Source organism: Mustela erminea, chromosome 18, assembly GCF_009829155.1.
Source record: "Mustela erminea isolate mMusErm1 chromosome 18, mMusErm1.Pri, whole genome shotgun sequence".
NCBI lineage: Eukaryota > Metazoa > Chordata > Mammalia > Carnivora > Mustelidae > Mustela > Mustela erminea.
The window spans coordinates 40,164,451-40,178,379 of NC_045631.1; the positions used below are offsets into that span (position 1 = coordinate 40,164,451).

The 13,929-nt window shown below is 42.8% G+C and overlaps 1 protein-coding gene across 5 annotated transcripts in view; it reads left to right on the forward strand.

The window, feature by feature from the left end:
• Positions 1-960: 960 nt before the first annotated feature.
• Positions 961-13,929, forward strand: part of WIPF2 (WAS/WASL interacting protein family member 2) — a 51,050-nt gene continuing 38,081 nt past the window's right edge. For 3 of the 5 annotated variants that reach the window (XM_032322499.1, XM_032322500.1, XM_032322497.1), the window contains exon 1: positions 962-1,175. The gene's annotated coding sequence lies outside the window, so the exon portion shown is untranslated. Of the gene's footprint in view, positions 1,176-1,313; positions 1,477-13,929 lie in introns of those variants that run through there. The other 2 variants (XM_032322502.1, XM_032322501.1) reach the window with 2 other exon arrangements.

Here is a 13,929-nt window from a genome sequence, read left to right on the forward strand (position 1 = left end):
CACCTTATCAGTTATCACGTCTTCGCAATTTTTACTTGATTTGAGCCCTCCAATAACTCTATGAAACAGCTGAGAGAGGCACTATGCCCCATTTTACAGATAGTGCAGCTGAAGCCCAAGGGCACACAGCTAGTGAGCAGTGAAAACTAAAAATCCCAATCGTGTCCCTTACTTTATATTCAACTCAAGGAAGGATGACAGAGGGACGCAAAGAGCATTTTGAGGATATAAGGCAATGGGGTTAGCTATAGTGGAAAAGAGCTTTTGTGAGTGGACTAGGGAGAGATCCTTATTCAGCTGGAAGGAGTTAACAGCAGGGAGGGCACAGTATTCCTCTCCCGAACCCAAGCAGCTGGAGGAGTCAGCAGTACCATCCCCCAGCCCTGGGAGCTAGGGAACCCCCCCCCAGCACCCCCCAACCTCCCCCCAACCCCCCGGCCCGCGGAAGAGACGGGTGTTAGGATCAGGTGTCTAAGATGACGTTAAGGATGACATGTTAGCAAGGGCCTGTCTCTCTGTTGCTATGACAACAGGAGCTTGACTACTGGGCCTTGCAGGGTTGGCTGAGGCGGGTCCTTCGTTGACTCTAAATTAGGGAAGGACTTTTACCGGGTGGGTGTGTGCGCGCGCGTGCGCGCGGTAAAATAAAGACGGGAAAGGTATGTTCAGGACTCTAGCTCATTCTCGCAACACGTTAGCTACACCTGCGCAATTTTAAAAGACTCGATGCGTAGGCCACACCCCAGACCAATTAAATCAGAATCTCTAGGCTTCAATATCTGTTTAAGTCTTCGCCGATGACTCCAATTGCAGCCCAAGTTGTAAACCCCGCTATTAAAAGGCAGGCGGAATCCTAGCGACCTTCCCAAGATGGCGGCTGCCTTACGGCTTCCGCCTTTACGAGCGCCGGCAGGGGGCGGGCTTCCCAAGGAGCGCATGCGTGTAGTTCTCTTCGCTCCCGGCTCCCTCCTCCTCGCTCCCCCGCCTCCATTTTGTTCGCGGACGCTGGGGACGGTGGGAGCAGATCCATTTCCGGGTTGGCAAAAGGGGCGGCGGCGGCGAGAGAGGGAGATTGCCGGGGAGCGAGCAGGACGGGACGAAGCCGGAGCGGAGGTGGAGGAGGATTCGCTCCCGGGGCTGCTGCGGCTAGGTCGGAAAGAGGCAGAGGAGGCTGGGTACGTCGCTGAGGTGATCTGTGGACCTGAGTGGGAGGGAGAGCCGCGGGAGGGGGGATTGGGGCGGGGCTTGAAGAGAGAGGGTATATTGGGGGAGGGGCCTGAGGGAGCGAGGGGTCCTAGGGGGCGGGGTCTGAAGGGTGAATGGAAGGGGGGCTGGGTCTGAAGAGCCTGGAGTAGGGCTTGGGGTATCTAAGTGGGGAGGAGTGGTCGGGAATTGGTGTGGGGCGAGTCCTGACTGAAAATGGGAAGAAAGGTTATTGAAAGACAGGAAATAAGGGATTCTGAAGGGTTGGGTAAGGTGAGTAAGACGGCAACTCAAGAGTGAGGGACAAGTGACCGTGCGCAAAAAGGGAGATGGGGAGGGAGGACCTGTTGTGGACAGGTAATTAACAGGGTGCTCTGAGTGAGGAGGCCCCTGTGACATTTTGGGGATTGAGTTGAGTGAAAACCAATGGCTCAGAGGATGATTCGGGGAAACTGCTTACCGTTGAGGGAATCCAGAGAGCCGTTGGTTGAGAAGGAATCAGAGTTGAGTTAAAGGTTGGATTGAGAAGTGCTGAGTTGCTCACGGGAGCAGCCTAGAGTTGAGGGTTCAAATTGGAGTGGTGTGAAGTGAGGGCAGATGGATATCTTCAAGTCTTCGAGGTGGGCAGTGTGTGGTGTTGAGTTACTGATCAAGAGGAAAATTCTTAGAACACACGGGTGAGGAGCTGGAGGAAGCTGGTGTGCTGGAATTCATATTTTTAAAGGGATTTGAACAATCTGTTACTGCTTTGGACTCCCTCCCCCCACCCCCACCCCCAGGAGCCACCAGCTTCTTCATGGTGTTATTTTTGCCTTACTGTTTTTTGGATGACTTACTGAAAGTTTTTACTAACCTTTTTCTCCTCTTACAAACCAAAAGAGAACCTCAGGGAATAAGGACTGTTCTAGCATATCTATGGATTTACTGAGTAACTTTGAGGCAAGTCATTAAACTGTCTCTCTCTCTCTTTTTTTCCCCCCTTTGAAAGACAGGATTGGTTCCTTTCTGCCTCTAAAAGATTGTGTTAACTAAATGGGATCTTTGAAGTGGTTGCAAAGAAGTAATCTTTGAGAATATGATTGACGTATTGATATCTAGAAGACATGTGTTTCTCAATTTCTTCTACTCAGTCTTGCTGCATATGTTCTGCCAGGGAATAGGTGATTTTTGATTTTTTTAAAAAAGATTTTACTTATTTATTTGTTAGAGAGACACAGTGAGAGAGGGAACACAAGCAGGGGGAGTGAGAGAGGGAGAAGCAGGCCCCCCGCCGAGCAAGGAGCCCAATGTGGGGCTCGATCCCAGGACCCTGGAATCATGACCTGAGCGGAAGGCAGACGCTTAACAACTGAGCCACCCAGGCATCTCTAGATGATTTTTGATTTGATACATGTTCAGTTTTGTAACTTTTCTCAAAGTCAACTTTTAGTAGCCCCAAATTTCATATTATTATGTTACATTGTATTGACTCTCATTCAGATGGAGATAGGCAAGTTAGAGCTGGCGCTGAATGAGGTTGATTGATGTGAGAGAATGCAGTGTTTGATTTTACTTTTGATTGATGTGAGAGAATGCAGTGTTTTATTTTACTTTTGCCAAACACTAACTTTTCTCATGAACCCTGAGAAGTCACTGAATAATCATATTCTAGACATATTCACTGAAAAATTGTATTCTAGAAAAATCATATTCAAGACACTGAAAAATCATATTCTACATATTCTAATTCTTTTTCTTTGGCCCAGGCACATTGGCCTCATTGCCAGGTGGTGGGGAGCAGTGTGTTTGTGGATAGTTTTAGCTTCTTTATTATTTTTTTTTTTAAGATTTTATTTATTTATTTGACTGAGATCACAAGTAGGCAGAGAGGCAGGAGAGAGACAGGGATGGCGGGGGAGCAGGCTCCCCACTGAGCAGAGAGCCCAATGCTGGGCTCGATCCCAGGACCGTGAGATCATGACCCAAACCAAAGGCAGAGGCTTAACCCACTGAGCCACCCAGGCTCCCTAGCTTCTTTATTGTTAATATTTTGAAATCTTGACCATTCCAACTTTCTCTTTAGGCATAGTATTCTAAACACTTTGCCCGTAGGTGGACTTATTTAATTTAGCTTAGAAGAAGTGTTCCTGAAAGTCTTGGCATATCTGAGATCTGACGTGGATTTGCTTAGGAGGGGGCAGTTTCCAGTTCTACCTCATACTTGATATGAGAGTAGTGTTTACTTCAGTTGGTACTGATTAGTTATGTGATGTCAGCACAAAGGGGAAATGCAGGGGAAGGTGGAAGGTGGTGAGAACAGTGGATTTTCCAAGTTTTATTAATGGCTTTTAAGAGGGAAGAGAGAAGTCCTGTTCCTCTTGAAGAGAAATTTGTCAGATGTTCTTTCTTGACCTCTTCTTTGGGAGAGTAACGTAGTGTACTTGAGTCTGTTTTTCTCTTGCTCTGAAGTGATTCTGTAAATCATGGGCCGCTGGTTCAGACTGTTTGAACAATCCCTAGTCTTCCTCCTAACCCCAGCAAGAGCAGGAAGGGCTTCAGGCTATAGAATATGTACTATATACTTATTTGGGGGTAAAAACCTGCTTAATATTTTGCTGTTATTCAGCCACAAGATCTCTTTTTGGTTTATTTTTCAGAGGGTTTGGAAATAAGTTATGGGGGCTCAGAGGTCTGGGCAGGGTTTTGGCTTAGCCTACTTCTTTAACATAGGATTTTCCATTTTTCCTATCCTGTCAGGTTTTTCCATTGATCTATTTGAGCCAGTCCTAGGTGGAAAATGGCAAATTACTATTTCCCCCCTCCTTTTTAGCCTCTGCTGGACATGTTGTCTCTGTCACAGTTTGATACCTCCAAAGTGAAAGGATTCTTGACTGCTTCAAATAGGGAGGGTGACAAGCTGAGCCGGGTTTTCTGGGCAAGAGAATGAATTCTGTCAGAGCAAAGAATAGTTGGAGAGACACAAACTGGGACCTTAAGCTGTGACTAACATTTTGGCAACATGCTTCCCTTTGCCAAATAACTTCTTTTCTTCTCGAGTGTGATTGTTGATCTCCTTCTCAAAGTAGTCTCTTGTTGCTAATGTTCTCCACACAGCTCTGGAGCAGAAGTTGGCAGAGTTCCGGTTGACCGACTGTCTCTTGAGGGATATGCCCCGGATTAGAGTAGATGGGGTGTTCCATGTCAAAATGAGGTTCTTTGGCAGATCCTGAGGGCTGCTGTGCAAGGGAATAGAGGCAGTACTCTTTTCTGAGTGTTCTTGCACCCCTTTATGCTTTTTCTAAATTCAAACCTGTTTCTTATTCATCTGCTGATTAAATGCAGAGTCCTTGCCTTTGCCTAGCTTTCAAAGTCCACAGCATTGAGGAAAAGAGAAAGAAAGAATTTCCCACTTTTTTTTGTTCCACTCTCACTCCCAAGCCTTTTAGCCTAGGGAGCCACAGGCTAAACTCATGAGCACTTATTGGTAGTATTATAGAGGGGTATTTTATTGTGTTTTTTATTTTTAGAGAGAGAGTATACCTGAGTGGGGAGGGGCAGAGGGAGAAAATCAAGCAGGCTTCACACAGAGCTCCAGACCCAATGCAGGGCTCACAGGCTTGAGATCATGAGCTGAGCCAAAATCAAGAGTCGAACACTTAACTGGCTGAGTGGTCCAGGTGCCCTGTAGAGGGGGTATTTTGAAATGCTGAATAGAACTTTACGGAGATGGGTACCTAGGTGGCTCAGTCAGTTAAGTATCCAACTTTTAATCTCAGGATTGTGAGTTCTAGCCTTGTGTTGGGCTCTGTGCTGGGTATCGAGCCTATTTTAAGAAAAGAAAACTTTATGGAGAAAAAGTGTTAGTAGGGAAAACAGGTGATTCATTTGCTAGTGTCTGTGTCAGTCTTAGATCTCTTAAGATTTTGGCTTAACATGCAGAAAGAGCATTTGGAGGCAAGTAAGTTATCAAATTTGAAAGGCAGGAATTGGCTCCTAATTTGCCATATAACATGGCAAAGTTATGAGAATTTAGAATGGCTCTACTAAGTACTTGGTTCTACTTAGTAAATGCCTTTTCAGTGTGTTCTACTTAATAAATTTTTGGTTTTTATTTAAAAAAAAATTTTTTTTTAAGATTTTATTTATTTATCAGAGAGAGAGAGGGGGAGAGAGAGAGCACAGGCAGACAGAATGGCAGGCAGAGGCAGAGGGAGAAGCAGGCTCCCTGCTGAGCAAGGAGCCCTACGTGGGACTCGATCCCAGGACGCTGGGATCATGACCTGAGCCGAAGGCAGCTGCTTAACCAACTGAGCCACCCAGGCGTCCCAAATTTTTGGTTTTTAAGGGATAATTAGTTGAAGATAACTTTGTCTCCAGTAGGTCTTGGGATGGATTATGAAGATTATTTCTTGCAGTGGCCCTTGTAACATTGGAGATAACCCCAAAACAAATCTCTCTGGAGGCTCTGGATTCAGCTTCCTCCTGCCATCGTTAGCCCAGAGTATTCTGTTCTCCATATTCGGGTTTGGGAAACTAACAGGTTCAGATCCAAAGGTTTTGACTCTGATCCAGGGCTTTGACTGTGGTAACAAACAGGATTATTTGGAGTTGTGTTTAATCTTGTCTCAGATATTTCTTTACTGAAGAATGTCTTGAAGTTTGGCAAGTCTGTCTATCTGAGGAATGTATATTGATTTCCTCACCTTTCTTACAATTGGTTTTCAAATAAATTTTTAGTTTTTTGAACTTTGTGGATTCAGATTAAGCTCCATTTAGATTTTGAGGCTCTCTCTGAAAATAATTTAGTTTTAGTCAGTGTTTATGATACTTCTTCAGTACAATTCATCGACCTACTTTCTAAGCTTATAAAAATGCTGAATTCAATAAGCCATTTTTTTCTCCCAGTAATCCCCTCTGACTATGAAAACATTCTCCATATGTCCAGATTGGGACAATTAGTTGCAAAAAAAAGGTGGAAATTTTCTTCTGAAGTGGTATCTAGTATGGGACAGGTTATCTGAGATTTGTGGATAAGTGAGTTTTCCTTCTGTCTATTTCCCCCTCCTAGTCGGTGCTCAGCTAGCAGGTGGGATCGCAACGTCATTTAAACTCCATCACTGTCTTAGAAATAAGGATAGGACTATCTTCAGCAAATTTTATTTATTTATTGTACAAAAAGCTTAATTTTATTTTTAGTAATGTCTATACCCAACGTGGGCTTAAACTCGTGCCCCTGAGATTAACCAACTGAGCCAGCCAAGGTCCCCCTGGCAAATTTTATTTTTTAAGTGGATAATACATTTACATGGTTCAGAATTTGAAAGTTAAAGAAAGCATACTGAATAGTCCATCTTTTCTGCTTGTGTATTCATCAGTCCGGTTTGTCTTCTTAGGGACAGCTGATGTGTTCAGTTTCTTAAGATCTTTTCCAGAGCTAATATGTTCATATAAAGTATGTATATGTGTGTGTGTACACATTTTTTGCTTTTTCTTATAAACAAATGTAGCATACTGTTAGTACTACCTGCATTTTTTAAAAACTTGCTTTGACAGTCATTCCATATAAGCAGTAAGGAGATTTTGGCACCTGCCCTATATTGGTAGACATTTTATTTTTATTATTTTTTTTTTTAAAGATTTTATTTATTTATTTGAGAGAGAGACAGTGAGAGAGCATGAGCGAGGAGAAGGTCAGAGAGAGAAGCAGACTCCCCATGGAGCTGGGAGTCCGATGTGGGACTCGATCCCGGGACTCCAGGATCATGACCTGAGCCGAAGGCAGTCGTCCAACCAACTGAGCCACCCAGGCGTCCCTATTGGTAGACATTTTAAATATTTCCAGTCTTATACTATTACCAATTATGCTCCAGTGAATGACCATATATATTTGGCCCTTAGCATGAGTGACTGTATCTGTAGGGTAAATTATAAGTAGAATTGCCAAAGCTGATGTGTTTTTAGCCCTGTTACTCATTTATTTGCCAAGAATTTTTGAGTTCTACTTTGTGACAAGCATTGTGCTTCATCAGTGAGCAGAACTGACTCAGCCCTTGCACTCGTGCAGCTGTATGGTCTGGTGGGGAAGACGTCCATTAAACAATAATTAATTACTGCTGCTGTAAATCCTGTGGAAACAGCTAATGGGAAGCCTAACGAGGCTGATTGAGGAACAGGGCAATGAGGGAATGTCCTTAAGGAATTGACATTTAAGGCAGAAACCTAAAGTAAGGGGGGCAGACCAAAGAGTGTTGCAGATGGAGAGCATGGCATAGGTGAAGGTCCAGAGGAGGGAAAGAACATGGCTATTTTGAAGAATTGAAGGAAGTAAGTACCAGTGTGTCTGGAGCTTGGGGAGCGAGAAGTAGAGAGGTAGGAGGTAAGGCTTCAGGGTTGTGAGGTCTCCAAAAAAACCATGTAAATAACAGTGAAATTTGAACCAGTCTTTACAGGAGAGATTTTTTTTTTTTTAATCTTAACATATAATGTGTTACTGGTTTTAGGGGCACATGTCTGTGTTTCATTAGTCTTACTCAATACACAACGCTCACCACAACGCATACCCTCCCCATTGTCCATCACCCAGCCATTCCATCCTCCCACCTCCCTCCCCTCCAGCAACCCTTAGTTTGTTTCGTGAGATTAAGAGTCTCTAATGGTTTGTAGGAGGGATATTTTTTGTCAGGTCTTTTCACAGATACTAGTTTACTAGTGTTAATTCTGAAATCATCAGTATCATAAATCTGATGCCTGTACAATGGAACTTTTTTTCTTAAGATTTTATTTGACAGAGAGAGAGAGATCACAGGTAGGCAGACATGCAGGGGGAAGCAAGCTCCCCACTGAGCAGAGAGCCTGATGTGGGGCTTGATCCCAGGACCCTGAAATCATGACCCGAGCCGAAGGCAGTGACTTAACCCACTGAGCCACCCAGGTGCCCCACAATGGAACATTTTTAAGAACTTTTTTGGGGTGGTTAGGTAATGGACATTGGGGAGGGTATGTGCTATGGTGAGCGCTGTGAATTGTGTTAGACTGATGAGTCACCTGTGCCTCTGAAACCAATAATACATTATATATTAATTAAAAATAAAATAAATGGAGGGGGAGGAAAGAACTTTTTTGAATAAAGGCTATTTTATTTATTTTTGAAGATTTTATTTATTTATTTGACAGCGATCCCAAGTAGGCAGAGAGGCAGGCAGGGCGGCGGGGGAAGCAGGCTCCCCACTGAGTGGAGAGCCTGATGCAGGGCTTGATCCTGGGATCATGACCTGAGCTGAAAGCAGAGGCTTTTTGACCCACTGCCTCAAGTGGGTTTAACCACTTTAACCCAGGTGCCCCAAGGTTTCTTCTAGGTCCAGCAAATTAAATTTGCATGGCTGGGTTAAATCTTAAAATTTTAAGAATCTTCGAAAAAAAAAAAAAAAAAAAAAGAATCTTCGAAATTGGTTTGGAGGTTAGTGATTATTGGGGAACCACTCTGAGATTCTGGGGGATGATGAGTCTGTGGCTATACTACCCTGACCACACCCAATCTTGTCAGATTATGGGGGGATGATGAGATGGTTAGTTTGCCAGACCTGCTATTTAGGAAGAGAAAACCTATTTACATCTTGAGAATATTGACTGTTTTTTGTAAGCCTCATACGGCTACAGAGAGAGCACAGATGTTCTCTTTATGAACTGGTGACTATAATACTCTGTTGTACTCGTCATCTAGGCCATATGTCTTAACATGATGCATAACTCTTGTTGGGCATGCAAATGAATCAGTAGTCCAAAGGCCATTATAACTCTGAATATATGAAAACATTTTTATCTACAAGTGCATTGACTTTTGTTCAGAAATCACAGTACTCTTGCTCAAAGCCCAGATAGCCCTGTTCGATTTAGTACCTTTCTTGTGTAATTGGATCAGCTTGCCCTGTTTTCATAACTTAAAGTAGAATCTTGGTTCAGCAGCCCAACACTAGTGAGCAAGGAATGAAAATGTGCAAATTTTTCTAGCATTTCAGCAAGAAGCGTCTTTGTATCTGCTGGCTTAAGGGCATTAGAGCAGGAGAAGAGACTCCTCGACAATGAAAGTGACAGCTTTGTTATTAGATTATCTGTGGTGAATTGGGACTTAATATATTATCTTTGAAATGAGGTGTGACACTTCTCTCCATGTGAAGTCTGGATCAACGTTTTATGGAGCATCTGTTTAAGTTTTCTTTCAGGACTTTTCTAATGGAGACTGTCATCACTGGATTTGCCTTACTTCTGACTTGTCCGTATAGGCTTTTCCACTTGTCTGTTTGGGATGTGCGGAATGAAGGCTGGCACATGGAAGCTGAGGCCTGGTCACTTAAGACCTGGCTGTGCTACAGTGAGAAGAGCTGTTTTTTGTCATCATTAACTCGGTTTCAGCCTCCCTTGTAAGCAGCCTTGTAATCTAATTAACAGTTTCTTTAAAACAAATGATTTCTTAGAACTTCTAAAGATTTTTTTTTAAAAGATTTTATTTATTTGACAGAGAGATCACAAGTAGGCAGAGAGGCACGCAGAGAGAGAGGGGCAAGCAGGCTCCCTGCTCCCTGCTGAGCAGAGAGCCCAATGTGGGGCTCGATCCTAGGATGTCCTGGCCGAAGGCAAAGGCACAATCCAATGAGCCATCCAGGTGCCCCCTTCTAAAGATATTTTGACCACAGATGTTGGTTGTTTTTGTTTTTCAGTTAGTTGTGTTAAATTGAAAACAAAACCTAAAAAAGGAGCTAAGGTAATTGATTTTAAGGCCTGTCTCTCTGTTTTTGTGCCTACGTTTGAAGTTAATTTTGGTCACAATTTGTTATAGTGGCCTGGAAGTTCCTCACATATCTGACATGTGGTAGAGTAAACTCTGTGGTGGTGAATGTTGTTAGGTGACACCAGGCTGTGGCAGAGATTGAGGTCACATTAGGCACCCTGCTTTCATTAGAGTTAGAGTTGAATTGGAGGCGCAGTTTTCAGAATTAAGCATAATGGCCTTTTAATTATTTTGGTTGGTTTGGGATTTTCTGCTGTTCTTAGTTACACTGGTAACAGATCCAGTACAGACATTATGTTTTGGAATTGTGGTCAGTCTGAGGTTTGGTTTTGCTTATACAGTGTTAGGATTTTTGGGGTTTTAGTAATTAAATGTTTGGATTTTTAATTTTCACAGTAAGAATACATAATTTAAACAGTCAATAGTACTAGGAGACTGATTAAGAGAAAAAAATAGCTGCTCCATCTTTCCTTAATTGTCCCGTTACTTTTAGTACTTTATTTTTCTGATGCATATTATTTCCATATTTTTACATAGTATGCTTATACTATACTTATACAGTTATGCTTATACTGTTATTTCTTGGTCTTTCCAGTCTTAGGTATTATCTGTTGAATTTCTACTATGGAAGATGATTTGGCATTTTTTTAAAAGATTTTTTAATAAAGATTAATATATCTATTTATTTTTTATGTGCAAGTCAGGGGGGAAGGGCAGAGGGAGAGTGGGAGAAGCAGACTCCATATTGGGTGTGGAGCTCAACACAGGGCTTGATCCCATGACCCGTGAGATCATGACTCAAGCTGAAATCAAGAGAGGGTTCCTGACAGAGCCACCAGGTGCCACAAAGATTTTTTTATTTTTAAGTAATCTCTACACCCACTGTGAGGCTCAGACTCAACCCTGAGATCAATAGTCACATGCTTTACCAACTGATCCGGCCAGGTGCGCCTGATTTTTGCATGCTTACGCTCAACCCTACCCTCAACCCTTCCTGCTGTCCTCCTAATACAGATCCATCACAGTTTTGATTAAATCAACATTTTGTATGTTTTCATTTTTATTTTTTTATTTTTTAAATATTTTATTTATTTATTTGACAGAGATCACAAGTAGGCAGAGAGGCAGGCAGAGAGAGAGAGGAGGAAGCAGGCTCCCCACGGAACAGAGAGCCCGATACGGGGCTCGATCCCAGGACCCTGGGATCATGACCTGAGCTGAAGGCAGAGGCTTTAACTCACTGAGCCAGCCAGGCGCCCCTGTTTTTATATTATATATCAGAGTTCAGTCAGAAAAACAAACCATTATTTTTTTTTTTTAAGATTTTATTTATTTTTTTGACAGAGAGATCGCAAGTAGGCAGAGAGGCAGGCAGAGAGAGAGTAGGAACCACGCTGCCTGCGGAGCAGAGAGCCCATTGTGGGACTTGATCCCAGGACCCTGAGATCATGACCTGAGGCAGAGGCCTCAGGCAGAGGCTCAACCCACTGAGCCACCCAGGTGCCCAAAACAAACCATTCTTGATATTTCAAAGAGGATATTAGATGCTGACAAAATTATTGGAAGGTCATGGGAACACCACCTTGCGGGGATTCTAAGAAACTGCTGGTATAAATAATCTTGGCTGTCCAGGCGCCTGGGTGGCTCAGTCAGTTAAGCGTCTGCCTTCGGCTCAGGTCATGATCCCAGCATCCTGGGATCAAGCCCCGAGTCGGAATCCCTACTCAGCAGGAAGCCTGCTTCTCCCTCTCCCAGTCGCCCTGTTTGTGTTCCCTCTCTCACTGTGTGTCTGTCTCTGTCAAATAAATAAAATAAAATCTTAAAAAAAAAAAATGTAGTCTTGGCTGTCTTAAATACCAAAGTAGGCAATATGTAGAATATTGGAAACTTGCAAAACCACGTATCTGTCATCTGCTAGAGACCACGCATTTGCTTATAGCTGCTAGAAGAGCGATAATGGCACATACCTTTCTTACATCTTCTAGGTCTTGAGTGAGTGACTCTGTACTGATGAAATTTAAACCACAACCTCATTGACACAGCATTCTGGGAAATGTAGTTTTCCAGGTTTTCGGTCTCCCCTTCTGTCCCCCATGAGCCAGAAGGGGGGTAGAGATAAATGTAGCCTAAAGAAGAAAAATTAACATCCAATACAGTATCTGTCTGTACTGTGATTATACAGTGATTATACTGTATTTCCTTATATATTTTTCTTTTAAATAATCATTCTTTCTTATTCTTTTTTTTCTTCCTTCCTTCTGCTTGATTTATTATCAATCACTAATTCATCCCTAAACTCGACAAAAGTATAAATCTTTTCAGTACAAATACTTCAATGGAGCTTCTTTGGGAGGCTTTATGAAAAGGTTCCATTGGAGGGGGTGCATTTTGGGGGGCCTTGCATGTTTTGCCTGCATGCTGGTTGGACGTTTGACTAGATATAAAATGTTATATTGGTGATGGCATTTCTTTGGAAATTTTAAGCCTCGTTTTGTGGTCTTCTAACTTTTAATAGTTGTATTGTGAAGTCTGATTTTATTCTGATTCTGGATTCTTTGTATGGAATTTGTTTTTTCTTTGAAAGATTTTAGGGTGTTGTCTTTACCCCAGGTATTCTGAAATAGAATGATATGTGACTGTGTACTTTCGTGTGACTATTCTAAAATTCATCCGGCTTGGCATTCAGTGGGCCTTTTAGTCTGAAGCTTATTTTGATTTTCTTGTATTATATTTTTGATAATGTATTTTTTTGATGGTTCTCTCCTTTGTCTTTCTGGGAACCCTTGTTATCCAGATGGTGAAATTCCTACACTGGTCCTCTTGATTTTGTTTTTTTCCCCCTCATGATTTTGTCCTTTTTTTTCCCCCCTCATTCCGTTTTCACATATTCTGAGCTTTTTCTTCTAGCTCTTCTGTTGTACTTTTAATATTTGCTATCGATGTTTTAAATTTCCAGGAGCTCTTTTTGTTCTCAGAACTTTAAGATTTTTACACGTTGTTAGAAATTGTTTGTTTACTTTGATTCCTGTCTTTCCTGTTAGAGATTTTCTTCATTTTTTTTTTTTTAAGATTTTATTTATTTACTTGAGAGAGAGACAGTGAGAGAGAGCATGAACGAGGAGAAGGTCAGAGAGAGAAGCAGACTCCCCATGGAGCTGGGAGTCCGATGTGGGACTCGATCCCGGGACTCCAGGATCATAACCTGAGCCGAAGGCAGTCGTCCAACCAACTGAGCCACCCAGGCGTCCCTAGAGATTTTCTTCAAATGTCTGGTAATTTTTGGCGGTTTACTTTTAGGAATGAGGCACTCATAAGCTCTGAGTGTGGAGCCCTGGCTCATCAAGTGGTAGGCATCACTGTAGGGTGTACTGGCAGCTGGTCATTCTCCCTGGAGAGGACTCCTCCAGTCTCCTGCCTAGAGAAGACAAGCCCAGCAGCAGGAGTTTTGGAGCCAAGTGGGGGAACAGAGCTGGGGAGGGAAGAGGTCTCATCAGTGAGTAGATAGACATTACTCGATCTCCCTATTTTCAGTATGGTACTCCTGCCCTAGGCTGTAACTGCTCACTTGGTTAGAGGTCCTCTGCCTGGCAGCATGGGCAAGGGGAAGAGGGGATCTCTTTCTTATATAAACTTCCATCAGTTCTCCTGTTTTAGCCCCTCCAACCACCCTTTGTTCAGAGGTACCAGGTGCCTTCAGTTTCTGAGTTTTTTCTGAGTTTCTGTGGTGGGAATTTACTTTGTGCTGGAAGCATTTAATTTTTTCCTTTCTGTGAGGTTACTTGTCACCAGTGCATGTGCCTTCCAGCTTTCCAAAATTTTGTTGACATCTTTCTGCCGTTGCATCCTTTTCCCCCTCCCTCCCTCCTTCTTTGTTTCTTTTTCTTTTTTTCTCTCTCTTTCTTTCCTTTTTAAGGCTTATGCCTTTAAAAACCTCCCTTTGCTGTCATTTTAATGGTGTTTCA